We start from the raw sequence: 18,795 nt of genomic DNA, 5'->3' as shown, positions 1-18,795 counted from the left end.
AATCAATCCAGTAACTTCACAATTACACGATTAAAACGCTAAACATTGCACTACAGGCAGCTCAGGAAGTAGTGCTCTGCTGACAACAATGCTCTGAATGCAAAATTTTAGGTACGATTTCTTTGAAGTTTCTCAAGTGTGTGTGTGCAAAAATTTTATTTTCTCAAACAGATAGTGTTTCAAAATGGTGTACGTATGTGACGTACGTTACAAGCAGCACGTTGTCACTGAATTTCAAACTGTGGAGAATATTCACAAACGTTCGTGTGAAGACTACGATGCATTTGCAGTCAACCGGAGTACAGCTGATCGCTGGGTGCAGAGGGTGAGACAATCGGCAGAGGGTTTGGCAGATCTCCACAATTTGCAATGACTGTCACAGGTGACACGTCACAGTGTGCCAATGTTCTCATTTGTGTGGATCGATGCATTACGACTCGGCAGTTGGCACTGCTTCTGTCAAACGGTAAAGAAAGTTAGGATGCAATTATCTGCACTCTCACATACTCTGAAGCGACCACACGAGAAAAAAGGTTTGGGCAATATTATCTCATCCACCCTACAGCCCTGGCGTAGCTCCCTCACACTGCTACTGTGTTTGGATAGTGAAATAAATTTTGAAGGCGACGACAAGGTGATTGACACAGTGAACGAGTGGTTTCTTGGACAGAGCCAGGGCTGGTACCAACAGGGCATACACACCCTCGTGCCTTGCTGGAGCGAGACCACAGAATTGGAAGGAGATTAGATGGAAAAGTAATGTGTATAGTAATCATTATTGTGTGGAATAAATAATTGCCGGGGACAAAAAAAACGTGGAACTAACTTTCTTGGCAACACTCTTATTTTTATTTCAGTTCCTGTCGTACAACAGTATATTATCTCACGGTCCACTGGTGATGAGACTCACTATTTCCATTAGTTCGTAATTGCTACTATGACCATTCTTATAGTACGGTAGAACAATATAATGATTTTAACACGTGATGCCAAAGAAAACAGAAATAAGTATGTGTGTAAAAATTTACAGTAATTACCTCATACTGCAACAAAGCTAGCCAGATAAAAGTTCCACATTTGCTGAATCAAATGTCAATCTCAAGTATCCTCAGTTCAAATCCAAGAGATATTGTATTGTGTTGCCTGTAGATTCTGCATTTACCCCCCAAATTTTCACAGAATGCAAAAAATAAACTCTTCCGTTGCCTGATAGATTCTGCATTTTCCCCCCAAATTTTCACAGAATGCAAAAAATAAACTCTTCCACATAAAAATGAAACAATTTTTAGGCTCTACAATCTTATGCCACATGTTATTTTCAACTTGTCTCCTAATGCAGCACGAAATCAGATGGAGCAAGAAAGATAGGGTCATAGTAATTTAAAAGCAATTCCAGTGCAACAATTAATACAGCGATATTTAAATGAGATGGTCACAGAGGAACTTATACTTGAGGGCCCCACCAGGAAGCAAATTTTTATGAAGAATGCTCACTCACAGTAGGCTGGCATTTTGTGCGACAGCTCGAACTATTTGGCCCACAAGTGGAACACCTCAACAGCTCGAGAAACTGTACCGGGTGAACGGAGATCTAGGCAAGAGCAAACAGCTCCCAAAGCCTGCACAACCTCGGATTGCAAAAATTAAAACAGACACTGCCAGTTCCATCTGTGCTGGTCTATTTGAGACAGTATGCAAAAAGGGAATCGAGCAGCCAGTTCTAAGAGAGTAGCCCCAATATGCTACTCGAAGAGGTAATTGCGCCTCATCTGAATTGATCTGAAAGGACACAGGAGAATCAACCGGATGAGGAAAGGACAATCAGCACGAACTGTACGGAGTTTTCAGCTTACCCTGTACATGTGTCCGACACTGTAGACTTGCACACTTAAACCTCTGAGGCGAGGTCAATTATTGCCTAGCTGCAGTCTACACTATACAGAGGTCTTCAGAAGGTCTGCGAGACCTCTCTTCGATCTACAGAAACCCTTACAGAAATGGTTGCCACTGTACTGCATTAATGATTACAGAGAGATAAATCTCCACTCTTGATATACAACTGCACATTAAAAAAGGTATTCTCCAACAGTAGCAGAGATATGAGCTTTAAGATAGCAGTATGCACTGATCAAGTTACTTCTGTCCTATACTGACACAATGTTCCGTGGAAGCTTGCTCCCGACTCTGATCCTTGCTCTCAGAGCTATTTTGGGTTCCACAGCTACAAAATTTTCCAATAAATGTATTACTGTTTCTCCTTGGCCATATTTACTGATAAACATCCACAAATTTATTCAAAACTCGTCAGTTTGGGTTATAAGCACTTTTCTATCCACCTGAAAATAGTTTAAACCTCGCTTAGTGAATCATAAGAAAATAAATGCAAGTCCTTCAGTATCAGACAGTTGATAACAAAAAAAGCCCTACTTTTTACTTATTTATAAGTGTCAATATTCTGCCTCTTTACTGCATAATTTTTACTAACAAATGATCCCATATCTGAATCTGGATATAGAAAGCTTCAAATAGGACAATGTACCCACTAAATTTCTGAAAACTCTTTAATACTTTGCTCCTACCAAATCCTTTCTAGCATCACAATTCCCTTCCTTAAGTGTTTCTACATCTTACGCTACTTTTCCTCGAAACTTTATAATTGTTTAGTATTTCTAACTTAAATTCCGACTGGACTAAATACCCACAGGTGAGTGTTCAAGTTTGAATCCCAATCGGACACAATTTTTTAATCGGTCTTGTAAACTTTTCACTTATAATCAGGATTTTTTTGCAGTATTCAATAAACACAATTGCTGAACTAAATGGGAAAGAATCAGGAAGATAAAAATGAATGAGAGAGGAGAAGAATGCACAGCGAATTAACTTACACTTTATTTTCATCAGCCTTTCTATAACAAACAGAAAGCTATAGCAACCATGAAAAAAAAAATTTTTTGACAAAGAGCTGAGCAAGGGAAAAATGGAACAGAAAACAAGAGGAAAATTAATATCTGTGTGTGTTGTCAAATCATTCTGTCCACAGGTATTACCAAAATGTTTGGGAATTGTGATGTTCCGATGAGCAGAAGAATGGACCTTCCCATTTCCCACCTTAAAAGTTTCTCAAAGAAATCTGTCTTGATCATTACAAGCACTTTATGTTTTACATATACTATAATACACTATAGTAAAGCCTTTGGCATCACACTACAATACATATCTGACAATACAGACTGAATTAGAACTTACCATCCAGAACACTAGTGTGTGCTTAACCTAAGTCAATCTAGATTACACTGCTGATAATTAATATGAAAACCTACAAAAATCAATTTGTTTTAGTCCATTTTTGGCTAAATTTGAAAACATGTCCAACATAACTGCTAGTCCTTATTTAATTTATGGACAATGTACACTTAAAAGAGAAGTAACGAAAAGAAGAGAAAGAAAAGAGGAAAAGTGAAATATCTCTGAATCAACAGCGAGAAAAGGAATGGCACAAAGAAAGCTAAGGTTCCACAAGCTGTTGACATCCACGGCACTGGTGACAGACGGCCCGATAATGACTGGTAACTGCTGAAAGTTTTAGTTGCAACATGTGTATAACACACTCCTATATGAACTACAGTCATCAGTGAAGGAGATTTCTCCTTTACAAGCAGTACATGTACTACACAATAAAGTTTGTCACCTGCAATAATCCCGCAAACGACTAATCCCTCTCCAGACAGTAACGACACTCCACAACTTCGACTTGAACCTCGACACAGACACTGTCATTTTCAACGGCAAGGACTGTACAAACTTTCTATAGAGTGACAGCTGTCAACTTGCACTGTCGCCTACAGTGACAAAGATAAACCACATCCACAGTGTAGAGACTTTGTAGTATTGCACGGTGGCGACTTAAACTTGGAGGGGAGGGGGGAAGAATCCCTGAGAATTTCAGGTGTGAGGAGGAAGATGGTGTCATGAAGAGTCTAATAAATTAATGATGAATGGGATGGGGGTGGGGGAAGACTTTTCTTTCCCCTCAGTTGAATGAGCTATATCCTAGCCACAAGCAGTAGTTTAACTGCAGTTTTTAAACATCAGTAATTTATATGCAATAATATTCATATATTAAAACACTTTGAAATACAGAGACGGTAAAAAAATTTGAACACCAAATAACAGCTAATGTAGCGTAATGAAATTTTGGGAATACATTTGTGTAGGTAACATACTCAAGTATTAACACTGCAAGGTCACAGGTTAATGTAAGTACGAGCTAAGCCATTGCAAATGTGAAATGCTACTACATTAATAACCCGTGTAACTACCAGAATCTGTAACGCAAACGTGCACGCACTGTGCCGTGAAGGTGCCGGACGTCAGCTCGTACGACGGAGTTCCACGCCCGTCACACTCGGTCTGTCAGTACGGGGAAAGTTAATGCCGCTTGTGGAAGACGCCGGGAGTTGTCATCCGTACGCATTCGACTGCGTACAGATCTGGCAACATATCGATACTCCGCTTATTAGGTTACGACGGTGGTATGTCGGCAAGCGTTAACCTGTCGGTAAACACCCCCCGGAATGCCGTTTGTGAATGGCAGCACGACAGGTCGAATCACCAGACTGACGTACGTATTTGCAGTGAGGACAGGTGGGATAACCAGGATAGTGCCCGGGCTGTCGTACAAAATCACACCCCAGATCGTAGCTCCAGTGTGTCAAATACGCAGACAGGTCGTCTGCAGGCCAACCGGTCTCCTCCGATCCACCACACGGCAATCACCAGCACCGAGACAGGCACAGCTTTTGTCAGAAAACACGACAGACCTCCACTCTGCCCTCCGACCGGCTCTCCCTCGACACTACCGAAGTCCCAAATGGCAGTGGTTTGAAGTCAGTGGAATGCACAGTACAGTGTGTCCGGCCGGGAACTGTCCTCGAAGTGACCGATCTGTAACAGTTTGTCGTGTCACGGCGGTGCCTACTGTTGCCCAAATTGCTACAGCAGGTGCATCAGGACGTGCCAGAGCCGTACGCCGAAGGTCTCCCCTCTCGGCAGTGCCACGCGGTCGTCCGGAGCCCAGTCTTCTCGCGACCGAACATTTTCGTGAGCACCGCTACAGCGATCGTGCACGGCGGCAACGTTCCCGCCGAGCCTTTCTGCAATGTCGCAGACGGGAGCATCCAGTTTCTCGTAGCCCTATTACGCGACCTCGTTCTAACTTAGTGAGGTGTCGGTAACGGTCTCGACCGACATCGAACCGCCACATCCGATCTCGGGGGTAGCTCGACTGTTACGAGATGAATTTAAAGGAAACGTGATTTGCATCCTCGTAGTGGCACTACTAGTGCCATTCTTACGTGACTGGAGAGAAATCTGAAGAGAGATTATTTTCCAGATGTGGAAACACACCTACCATCTTTATACTGTGTCACACAACTCCTCCTCGGTGCCGCAATTTATTTCTGTCGATGTATTAAGTATTTAAAACTTCGAGTTTATAAAACTCGATAAAATTCAATTTCAGTACCAGGTTAAAAACACGGAATTCCCTAATATTTTATAAAACTCTTGAAATTCCCTGATTTTCCAGGTAATTTCCTGAGAATTCCAGAAGAGTTACCACCCCGTATTGTTACCACTTCTAGTGTATTTCAGGTTGTAACCACAAGTGCAGAGACGGTCAGCTAACTACGAGCACACGACTTGTGCAATTTCTAGATCTGCACACGTACCGTGAAAACCACCGCCAATTGCATCGTAGAGGGCATCACTTATTAGCGCGTCTTTCTGTTCTATTCGTTTTCCGATAACTTAATTTACAGCTGCCTCCGAAGTCCTCAAAGGAGTGAAATGGGCAAGGTTATGGTATATTCCTAGATTCCTCACATAAAAGCTTGTTCTTGAATTCTGTAAGTAGGATTTTGCAGGGCAGTATCTGTCTATTTTCTTCAAGTATTTGCCCATTCACTTATTGGAGCAGCTCTGTTACGCTCTCCCACGTGAGGCCATTTTTACCGCCCGTCCCACACAGTCTAGTAATATTTTACGACTGATAGCACAGGTGGTTTGTGAACAACCTCGCATTTCTCTAGTATTCCACCACCGAACAGGACCTGCCACCGGCTTTACGTATGACCTACAACCTGTAACTGATCGTTCGCTACAAACTGTTACGCCCAGATGCACGTACGAGTTGACCCATTCCAACTGTGACTCGTCGATACTGTAAACATTGGATACTACAATCTTTCAATTAGTGAAATGTACGAGTTTACATTTGCCAATCTTTACACCACTACCAAATTTTATCAAGATATGACATAATATCTGTGCAACTACTTTCAGATAGTACTTCATTACAAATAACTGAATCATCTACAAAATGTCTGATGTTACCTTTGATAGTGACTGCCAGGACATTAATATACATCCAAAATGACAAGGGTCCTGACACGCTTCCCTGGAGCACACCTCACGTCAGTTCTACACCTGCCGATTACTTTCCTTTCAAGATACCACTGACCCTTCCTGACTAAAAAGTCCTCGGTCACAAATTTTGCTCGATATCCCAAACGAGTGTGGTACCGAGCTGAACGATTTTCAGAATTAGAGAGATACTGCGTCTGCCCGACTGCCCCGATCTGTGGCATTCGGGATACGACGAGACAGAAATTTAAGTCTGGTTACGCACGACCGACGTCTACGGAATCCGTGCCGGTCGGTGCACGGAGGAGATATTTCTATTTGATGTATTACCACACTACATTTAAACTCAAAATACGTGCAAGTCGATTTGAGAAACTTGATGACAAATGAAGCTGTACAAAAAAATTTATTTATTTGGGAGTTGTGCTTTAAAAGGATGCACTGTACACACTCTGTCATCCAGAAGTACAGACAGTAAAGAGTGCCAATATGCATTAAAACCTACAAAGAGAAAATCCATTACATAACCACGGCTGTGGCAGCACACGGAGGAAATCCCTGCCAGAAACGCTAGCAACAACAGGCATACTTAACACACCCGTATCATCCTTTTTATTCCCCAAGTTTAGAACGGCTACTGTTGCCACTTCTTTAACGAGGAGAGACCCCCAGCAGTGGGACCGACTTTTTGAAATCATCTAGACAGTGATGTAGGTTAGGGTCCCAGGTATCACACCCTGCAGCCATTCACCCTGGTGGGCCCTCATTTGCAAGTAACAAGCGGAAAAAATTTTTTTTTTGATTTTCGCACAATCCTTTATAGCTTTCAAAGAAATGACTTTGCTCATTATTTTTATTGAGTTAATTCATATAAATGTAATTTTCTATTTATATTGCTTTCACACATTTTAATCTTTGCGTTTTATTTCCTTTTTTCATATTCTTTTTCCATTTGGAATCTTTGTTCGTGCGATTTTAATTATTTCTATGTATTAATTTCAATTTAATTTTTTCTGTTGCATCACCCTCTATTTTTGTCCATGCTACCGTCTTCGTTATTTCTATTCCTCATTTTGCGTTAAGTTTGTTTTATTTATAATCCCTCCTGTCATTTATATCTTCATCTGTGTTATTTTGTTCACTGTTCAATAAAACTATTTTTTAAATGTTTGTACGATGATTACCATCCAAAAAATGTACACCTTGCAACGAAAAATACATTTTTGATACCAATGCACCATTAATATAAATACCTGTAGAATATTTTGTCTTTTGTTTCTTAACTGATACATTCTCATTTTCAAATGTTTAAACATTATAATAGATAAACAAAAAGAATTAAATTCACAAACACATGCACAAAGATTCCAAATTGGAAAAAAACAATACGAAGAAAAAATGAGAGCAATTGAAAATATTAATTTAAAACGAAGTGACAAAAGGAACAGAAACAAAAAAATTATATTAAACACTAACTGTATAAAAATAATGACCAAAGTAATTTTGATAAGGATTTAAAAAATTACAACTTTTGAAGCATTTTTATCAGATTCAAACACATAACCTTTTGCATCAGCCTGCACAGTCAGTTATCGCTTCTACGAAACTGTAGAGAATTAATCGAATTTATGAAATTTTTTGCCATTTACTCGCAAATGAGGGTCCACCAGGGTGAGCGGCTGCAGGGAGCGACACCTGGGACCCTAACCTACATCGGCATATAAATGATTTCAAAGTCGGTCCCACTGCTGGGGACCTCTCGTAGGTGTTATACAGGCCCTTTTCACACGGAAAGATGTAGAATGTGTCAACTGAAGGTCTACATGCTTCTTATATAGTGAACAAATACTAAAGCTTGCTTTAGAGGGTTAATTTTTATCGGATTTGAATGTGGTTCCTGTAGGTGACTAGTCATTTACATCTTGTTATCGCCAGAATGTGATTTTCACTCTACAGTGGAGTGTGCGCTGATACGAAACTTCCTGGCAGATTAAAACTGTGTGCCGGACCGAGACTCGAACTCGGGACCTTTGCCTTTCGCGGGCAAGTGCTCTACCGTCTGAGCTACCCGAGCACTACTCACGCTCCATCCTCACAGCTCCACTTCTGCCAGTACCTCGTCTTCTACCTTCCGACCTTCATCGTGTTAGTTATCACTGTTTATCCGTATGTACTGACTAATCAAAAGAGTGAACAAACGAGACTGAAGCCCGTGGAGGACAGATCAATTCTCAATTTAAACCTCGAAAGATCCCCCACTTCGGACAAGATTTCCCTCTTCTGTCAGTCTGTAAGAAAGACATTACATTAATTCATTGAAGAGACCGAAACAATATATTCTTTATTAATTCTCTCAGAAAGGTGATCATTAATGGAGCCAGAACGACTGTTTCAAAACTCCTTGTCAGATGAAAAACATATGCTGGACTGGGAGACAAGCACAGAAACTCACCTTCCACAGACAGTGCTCTTCCTGACTAAGCAGTTAGGGCACAAATAATAACTGGCACTCACTCGTGCCAGCATCTGCTGTTAACTACCTCCCGGTTTGCTAACAGGCACAGCTGGCTACGCAGAACCTCGATTCGGAACAACACTGTAGCAGGTTTTAGAACTTTAGTAAAAGCATTAACACGGAAAGTTACAAGCAGATTGAAACTGACACACGGACCTAACAGATCAGCTCTCTTCGGTTTTCTTCGTACTTACAGGAGTGGAAAGTCAGCACCCTTAAGCAGTGGGGGAAATTCTGAAAAACTTGGAGGAAATCACCCTTTGAGATTAGAAGATTCCAAAGAGCACAAAACATTTTGAGCTCTGTAACACAGTCACCAGTATATCAGAAAGTAGTGTAGAAGTTTTGTAAAGCCGACGATCCGATTCCCGTTAGTAGCAACGTTCCTCGTTTTACTTTTATTTAAACTCTATATTTATTAAGAAATGGAAATATTAATTAACAAATTCTGAATCATAATTCTTTTAACAAAAATAACACCTTTTCATTTTTAATTACTGGTCATACGAAAATAAGTTAAAATTTTATACAGACGTGTTAATGTCCTACAGTTAAAAGACAAAAGATTACATACATCAATAATACTGCTTAACAGTAGAATCAAAACTGTAGTTTATTTTCTGTTTGATGTTTTGAATTTTTATAAAAAAATCTTATTTTACTGTGAATACTAGCATTTTCGTGTGACTGGTAATTACTAACAAAAATATTTTATTTTTATTCAAAAATTATATTCAGTTCTTGTTATTAACATACCAACTTCTAATAAACATACAATTAAAAAAAATAATGCTACTAGTAAGAGTACAAACAGTGACTTTACGATTACAAGACTCGTACGCCGCATACCCCGCTACCGACGATGTCGTGTACAGTGTCAATACGTCGTATGTAATAGCACTCAGAAATATTCTAATCTTCAAACATATTTTTTTTAAAGAATTGTGTTGTACTGCTTTAGGGAATTGACGTCTGGCAATGCCCTTCAAATCCTCGAAGTACGTAGATAATCGAGGCTCGCAAAGCAGTCCGTAACTGGGACACGGCATAGCTCCGAGCAGCCTCATTTCTGCCAGTTGAAAAAGCAGGGGAGCATTACAGGCAAAATTGAGGCTCCGAGTGCAGATAGTGAGTCGTGCCCGTACAGCAGATTTGTGTCACGGTCTCGCATACAGTTGTAATCTACCGTGACGTTTCGATGTTAGTGGGCCTACTCGACTCCTACAATGTGATACAGTGTCATTCTCAGCTAGAGTACAGGGAAATTGCAGTCATAATCAGTATCTTCATAGAATGTTCTCCAGCTGAGGAGCATAATGTGGGAAAAATTAGAACACATCTGTCAGATAATGATGCAGAGAAAGGGATGCAGCCAGTGAGATACCTAAAGCTGGTAAAAGAGTTAATGGCACAGATTCATTAGCATGCAGACAATCTAGGAGGGCACAACACAGACTACTCAAATGTAACACACTTCTACAAACAATTCAGCCCCATTCTTCAACACCTCACTTCCACTAATCGTCAGGAAATAGGTAGTACTGTACATCGACAAGTTTGGATGACTGATTACTTTAGAATACCATACAATAGGAAATGGGAGCTGTGAACAATCTCAAAGTAAAATAACATAAAGGGCTGAAAAATTCGACAAAATAGGGAGCTCTAAAAAAAGGGGCGGGAGGGGTCTCAGTCGTGCAGAAAGTATAAAGGAGAAATACGCTGCCTCGACGAAAAAAAGTGAAGTGACCCGAAGACGTTTCGTATGTTAATGTAACTTTGTACATACACACACACACACCCTATCAGTGGGTATGTAAATGATTAAGACTTTTAATTCTCTGTGACACACAGAATGACCGTCCGTGTGCATCAGTGTTGTCTGTGTTTAGAGAACTTGCTAGGCCCGGTAAGGTATACACCGATCAGAAGAGCTTCTGTGAAGTTCGGAAGGTAGGAGACGAGGTACTGGCGAAATGGAGGCCGTGAGGGCGGGTCGTGAGTCGTGGCCGGGTAGCTCAGTCGGTACGGCACTCGATCGCGGAAGGCGAAGGTCCCGAGTTAGAGTCTCGGTCCGGCACACAGTTTCGATATGCCGGCAAGTTTCGTACCGGCTCACACTCCGTCGCAGAGTGAAAATCCCATTCCGTATACACCGACTGTCGACCTACAACCGGTACGAACATGCCCGGGCGATAGCAACGTCACCTGGTGAGCAATAACTGCCAGTCGGGCACACGCACAGTGCACACGGTATCTGCGAGCGTGCCGTCCTCGTGTAGAACGGGGAAGGTGTGCGATCTACCCGAGGGCAGATCGTGACGGCCCAGAAGCTCGGCACGAGCATTTCCGAAACTACACGCCTCGTCGGGTGTCGGAGGAGTGCAGTGGTGCGTGTCTCCGACACGTGGCGAAACCGAGGTGAAACTGTGTCCGGAGGTATTGCGGTCGGGCAGCCGCCCTCGTTACAGACGCACGACGTCGTAGGCTCGTCAGATCGGTAAAACGGGACAGGCGACAAACTGTGGTGGAACTGACGTCGGACTTTAATGCCGGGCAGAGGACGAGGGTGACCCGACACGCGGTGCACGGAACGCTCCCGACGACAGGCCTCCGCGGCAGAGGACCCGCACGTGTGCCGACGTTAAGACCGCTACAACCGAAAAGGGCACGTGACCGTCAGCACCGGACATCTACGCAGTAGCGGAGTGTCGCACAGTCTGACAAATCCCGATACCTCCTCCGTCGTGCCGACGGGAGGGCACGAATCTGTCGTCTTCCACGGGAACGGCTGCTCGACACTAGTACTGCGAGACAGAGGTGAGCCGGCGGTGGCTCCGTTACACTCCGGGGAACATTCACGTGGGCATCTGCGGGGCCAGTGGAGCCCGTGCGAGGCGCCGTGACAGCCGAGGAGTACCGTACACCGGTTGCAGACCACGTACACCCCTCCGTGACGATAACGTTTCCTGGCGGCAGTGGCATTTTTCAGAACGGTAGTGTGCCGTGTCACGAGGTCGGGAGTGCGACGGGGCGGTTCCGGGAAGACGGTGGCGAGTTCCGATCGGTGTGCCGACCGCCCGACTTACCAGATCCGAACTCGACGAAAGCATCTCTGACGCAATCGAACGTGGCGTCAGAGCTCGTCGCCGTCCTCCCCAGAATTTGTGAGAATTAGGTGACACGTGTGTGCAAATGTGATGCCGACTGCCTCCAGTGTCCTACTGAGACCCTACTGCTCCCGTGTCACGATGCGTCACCAGTGTTATCCGTACTCGAAGTGGAAATACTGGCTATTAAGTAGCTGGTCATAATGTTCTAGCCGATCAGTGTATAAAGTGGGTCAAACAACTTACACGTCGAACGATCGCTGCCACGTACTCACGCGAGACGGCATTATCGGCACCTGACAGGTCGAAAGGGGCCTCACTGTGGGTTTCCATTTGGCCGTACGGTCAAACTGTGCAATATCCAGGTCTGTGGGGTATTCAGACGTCACAGTGGCCCGAAGTCAGACTGCACGGGAATGTGAGGACAAGTATACTCGTCGACGAGGTTCCGGTCGACCACGTCCGGTCGCCACGTGGGAAGATGACTGTACCGTGCACCGAACACACTGTAGTTCCTTCACATCTGTGCCTGCCACCCGGAGACAGGTAACGGAGCCCCCGAAATATTCTGCACCGCCACGTACCGTCCGTCGCGTGCTAGCGGCAGCCGGACCGGGGAATTACTGTCGCACACGTAGGCCGCAGTTAACGGCACGACACAAACGGTTCCGTCCGGTGCAGTGCCGTGACCGGAAGGCACGGACTGCCGACGTAGTTCTCCGGTACTCTAGACAAACACCGTCGGCGAGTACGGCAGCGACCTGCGAATAGGTCCCGCACTTCAAGTTTCGGAGAGAGACAGTAATATTACTCCCGGTATCGCGGTACGGGGAGACGTCGGGTACGATTTTGATTCACACCTGGTAGTGATTAAGGAAACACTGACAGCACAACAGTACGACAGAGACGTCCCGCATTCTCGGGTGTTACCGCTTATGCGGCACTGTTGTGGTGTCACTATCGGAGATATCGGTGCTCGTCCACAAATGGCAGATATCTCTGTAAACTGTGTGCACGATGCTGAGGTACTCCCGTGCCCAGCAAGATTCTCAGATCTGTACTCGTTACGGCACGTCTGGAACCAGCTCGGATGTCAACTCGGTCTTCCGTCTAGTGGTAAGTTTCTGTGGGACCAAACTGCTGAAGTCATCAATTTCTAGGCTTACACACTACTTAATCTAACTTACAACAACATACGCCAAGGAGCCGTGCGAACTGTGGCGAGGTGCCCTAGACCGCGTGGCTCGAGTCAGTCCCGGTGGGAGTGCCTCTGATATCCAGGTGCAGTTACTGAAGTTGTGGCCCAGTTTGCCTCAGGAGAGGATACGATAACTTTACGACACCCTTTTTAACCGAATCGGTGCATTCGTGGACGCCAGAATGTGTACGTCATATCGGTAGGTGGGCTCACAATACAGAGTTCTTCGCAAATTTCATTAGACGGTGTCGTCGCCGAAATAACGTCACGTGCCCTCTCGACTCGTGAAGTTTCGTTCTATTTCCTTCTCCCCTTGCACGTGCTTCACTTTATTTGTCGGGCAGTGTATTAGACTACCACCTCTTCTGTGGAAGAAACCATTACGGACCCATCAAAGTTTGGCAATATTCTCAATAATCATTCCTACCAGCAGCTGACACGTTAACTCAAAATCTTATCGGTGCAAACAAGTAAAGCTGACGTACGAGACAAAGGTGTCGTACGGCTGCAGAAAACGAGCGAGAGGCAGATTTCGTCAATTATTAAATCACTTAAAAGAGAATACTGACACACAGAAATACCTAGCAAGGTGGAAAAATCCAGTACACAATCGACAAGTTCTATGCTCGTTCAGCTGTGATCAGTTCCCAAAATATTAAAAAATTTACTACACTAATAAAAACATAGGCAGACAACTAAAGGCAACAACTTGTTACCAGTGTTTCATAATGGTACTGTTATAGTAGTGCGTAAGAGAGTAGAAACAAATCTCAGTACAGAATTTTTTTCAGATGTGCAGTGTGGATTCAGGATGGGAGCACCAACAGGAAATGTAATTTATTCCTTTGTGTGAGGCATTTGCAGGACTACAGAAAAGCTGAAGACAGTAGGTATCTTCTTCAATATTACCGCACCGTACAGTTATGTGGACCACGCTATATTTTTGCAAAGTCAGAGCAATCGAGCCAAAGGTTCAGTTTGTACGTAGTGAACTGGGAACACTTAAGTTTTCTTCCCGTGTCCTCACGTGAGGAACAGACTCCGATGTGAATGGGCCATTGCAAACTGGGGATCCCACAGGAAACTATTCGGGGTCCATTGCTTCTGTCGATATATACGAACGATCTGCCATCACGCAAGCATCGTCAGAGTAAAAGATGTGGAATGCAATGCAGAATATTTTGCAAGTTGCAGCTGTGTTAACACCAGCTCATCACACTGCCACACAGCAAAGCGTACACAGTTCCTGATGCAATATTACATCTACAGCTTTACTCTGCAAACTACTGTGAAGCACACGACAGACGGTACTTTCCACTGCACCAGTTATTAGGGTTTCTTCCCGCTCCACTCACGTACGGAACACGAGAAAAACGACTGCTCAAATGGCTCTGCGGGCACTGCAGTCTCGCCTTTGCGATCCCCACAGGAGCAATATATAGAGGGTTGTAGTATGTTCCCAGATTCGTTACTTGCAGTTGGTCCTCAAAACTTTCAAAAGTAGGCTTTCGCGGAATAGTTTGCATCTTTCTTCAAGAGTCTTCCAGATCAGTTTTTCGGCACCTCCGCAATGTTCTACCGTCGGTCAAACAAAACCTCTGCCTATTCGTGCTACCCTTACTTCCGTGTGCTCAATATCCCCTTTTAGTCTTATGTGGTAGACATCCCACATTATTCTAGGATTTGTAAGCAGTCTCTTTTGTGGACCGACTGCATTTCGCCAGTAATTTATTGATAAACTGCATCTCACCACCTGCTTTAGCTACCACTGAACCAATGTCATTATCCCATTTCTAATCTTTAGAAATTGCTACACCCAAGTATTTGTACAAGTTGAAGAATTCCAAATGAAACTACTGTGATCGTAGCCACAGAATACTTTTTGCTTGCGAAGTCACAACTTTCCATTTCTGAACAATCAATGCAAGTTGCCAAACTTTGCACCATTTTGAAATCCGAGCAAATATTTACGCAGATCTTTCCAGACAGTACTCAATTACAGATAACTGCATCATCTGCAAAACGTCTGAGTTAACTATTAATATTGTCTGCCAGGTGATTAATACAAAATGTGAACAGCAAGGGTCCTACACACTTCCCGTGCACAGCAAAAATTACACCTACATCTGTAGACAACTCTCCACCTGAGATAGATTACTGCGTCCCCCCTACAAAGAAATTCTCAGTCCAGTCACAAATTTCACTTTATACCCCATAACGATATGGCTATTCATTATAAATGCAGGTGTGGTACTCAGTTAAAAGCTTTTTAGAGGTCTAGAAATACTACATCCAGCCAACTGGCTCACTCTGTGTCTTTCAGAATTTCATATAATAAAAATACGAGTCAGGATTCCACACGATCGACAATTTCAGAATCCACACTGGCTTAAAAGTGACGCTTTCCACTGTCACGGGAAAGCTTATTTCCTCGGTATTAATTGTACGAAATTATACATTCCGGAGACATATTAAATCTCATCTCTCTCTATGATAATAAGTACAGGCCAAAGCAACGAATTAAAATTTGTGCCGAGACCAGGTTTTGAATGGGGGTCTCCCGTTCACTAGGCAACCACGTTAATCCTGCGTCACCACGGCACTGTGCCTAACACGGCTGCACTCGTTACTCTATCGAGTCTCCCTTCCTGATACCACTTCCAATCCACATCTTAACAGATCTTTATATTCCCCTTCTTCAGTAAGGGTAATCCGTGCACAATCCTAGGGTGGCAGTGGTGCAATGGTTAGTGCGTCTCCCTAGTGAGTAGGAGACCTGGGTCTGAGTCCTGGCCTCGGTACAAATTTTAATTCATCATCTCAGCCAGTATTCATAATTTCCTTTGCTTTCTTTCACTGTTACCTCCTGTGGTATCATAGTTTAAAGGAACTGTGCATTTACAAAGAATATTCTTAGCCCAGAAAAGGCTTATCAGAACAATCTGAATTTCAACTACATCATACTGACCCGTGTACTTCCCAGCAGCAGTAGTATATACCATCCAAAAGGAACTGTAGCATGCACTAGACAGACAAATGATTAACTCTCGAATGACATTTCCTTAGCCACCGTATTGGAAGTGTGCACTATTTTACAGGTAGCACTTTCAGTGCAAATGTAGCAGAGTGATGGACTATCGTGTTTAAAGACTGTTATTCCTCTTTTGGCCAAAAACTGGTGGTGCAAATGAACATTAATGTAGCCCAGGAAACAATGACAAATAATGGACACGCACCTACAAAGATCTCGTTTACTCTCACCAGATTGTTGCTAACTGCTAAAAACACTATTAACATAGGAAACTTTGGTCTACAGTCTAGAGGGTTCTATATTTGTTTGAATAACAGCAGCACTCGTTTCTCATACAAAATTTAATTCCGGAACTTATTTGCTTATGTATTACACATGTAACTAAGAATATTACACATTATAGAATCACAAATGTTTAGTGCTTTAACAAAAATGTCATCAAACCCCTGATAATGTTCATTTCAAGGGTCCTTATGATTCTTCTAATTTTCTATGGGGATGTGAAACAAATTTTAATTTTAGTACATTTCCTCTGTGATGCTTCTGTGGTGCTCAATTTTTCTGAGTTTCCTGAACTAATTGCTTGCATTTACTGAACTAGTTTAAAAATAACAACAACTGAAAATATCCGTATATTGTAGTGGTCCCATACTCTTTCATAGAAACAGTGTTCATAGCTTTCTCCATCCTCTTCCTCCTCAATTCCCGTGTGTGTGTGTGTGTGTGTGTGAACTATTTCTTGGTCAGTTTACTGAGAAACTGACCGGTAACGATGTAACTCCTTACAACATTTTGCGTGGTACAGCATGCTACCGGCATTTATTCACACTGAGATCACCACCACACCGCAGGGCCCAACCCAGTGCTCCCAAATCACGCAATGGGTCACACTGCAACTTATTCAGCAAGGTCTTCTAACCCCATAAAATGTAAATAAAGATATAAATGAAACACAGAGATAGATAGATAGATAGAGAGAGAGAGAGAGAGAGAGAGAGAGAGAGAGAATGGGGGTGTAGAATGGTTAAAGAACAGAAAATAAGGAAAACACAAAAATAATTTTGATACCTTTGTCAAAGAAGAATCTGGGGCTGTAACCACTCAACCAGACCAGTACTAGAGATGGGATGTGGGTTTACCAGAACGGTCCTGAAATCAAACGTCAAAGGTTCTCAGCCAAATACTGGTTATTCCATTCGCCCCGCAAAAGCTCTGAGCGTCAAAGCTGAAACTGACAAAAAAAGACAGAAGTTGTCTCATAATAAACAAGTACAGAAAATTCACAGCAGCAGCAGATGGGCGCCAAAGCGATGTGAGAAACGCAACAGCTCCGGCCGGCAATGCACACTACGGGGCATTTACTGTGTATGGCTGCACCCGGTCTGTGTACCTGTGAATGGAGATTTGCACAGACACAACCAATCTCAGATCACTACTAAAATTTTTGATTTTGTGACCGGTTTGTGCACAAACATACTACTAATCGTAAAATACTCTCACATCCGTTCGTGATCTCTGAAAGATCAGTCGTCACTGCAGTTTAGACAGCTAATAAACACCGACCTCTCTGGTTTCGGAAGCTATAATCTACTGACTGGCACACTAAAATATATAAAATGTCACAACACGAAACAGAGAGAGAAAAATCACAACTCTAGTGCAGGAATAAGCAAAGAATATATAGGAGCACTACAGAATCCAATGTTCGGTAACATATTGTTGCAAGATCGTCGGATAAGAAGTGTAATATGCCACAAGTGATGACAACAGTATTATTAGAACAGGAGACAATGAAATATAACAGGTGTGGTAACAGCTCCTCAGTATCGCTTTACTTTGTCAATTGGCATTCACATTCTAAAGGATCACCAGACGTAATTACAACCGAGACATGGCATAATCAACAGAAATTCATATGTCAGAAGTTGAATTCAGCAAATACGGAGCGCCATTGTTATTGTTGTTCCCCTCACACCCCCATCTCTCTCTCTCTCTCTCTCTCTCTCTCTCTCTCTCTCTCACACACACACACACACCACAGGTAAAACTGTAGTCATTACAATAATCCACTCAAAAAGTCACATCCCAGCCACCAAAGTGCTATCAACTAGAAGGGCTTCATACACATGTGCAAAGAAAGACATAAACAAGTAGCCACAGTTTCTTGCCTTCGTCAAATGGGCGCGAGATTACACTCTACTGTCTTCCAGCAGAGGTATACGACAAATTTGCTTCCCAGTAGCCCAGCACACTTGTTCTACATTTCTTGGTGGCCTGTGGTTTTAAATGTCATTGCTACTTACTACTCTTGAAACAAAGGGGACCTGAATAAACAGTGTGGCTAAAAGCCTGCAGGCATCCCTGTCATTAATTTTGAAGTCACACATTAATTACTGTAGGACAACCTGACACTGCTATTGAAACATTTAAGTTTTGAGGAAGAGTTCTTGTACACTGACATTATAAAGTGTTTCCACTGCTGGAAAAGCACAACGAGAAGTAGTTTCCGTATTTCAAG

The 18,795-nt window shown here is 43.0% G+C and overlaps 1 protein-coding gene across 1 annotated transcript in view; it reads right to left on the bottom strand.

The window, feature by feature from the left end:
* LOC126212620 (zinc finger CCCH domain-containing protein 10-like) overlaps positions 1-18,795 on the bottom strand; it is a 140,533-nt gene that overhangs the window by 5,197 nt on the left and 116,541 nt on the right. The gene's annotated exons all lie outside the window — the stretch shown is intronic.

Source organism: Schistocerca nitens, chromosome 11 (genome assembly GCF_023898315.1).
Source record: "Schistocerca nitens isolate TAMUIC-IGC-003100 chromosome 11, iqSchNite1.1, whole genome shotgun sequence".
Classification (NCBI taxonomy): Eukaryota; Metazoa; Arthropoda; class Insecta; order Orthoptera; family Acrididae; genus Schistocerca; species Schistocerca nitens.
This window is presented reverse-complemented; position numbering and strand designations above follow the sequence as displayed.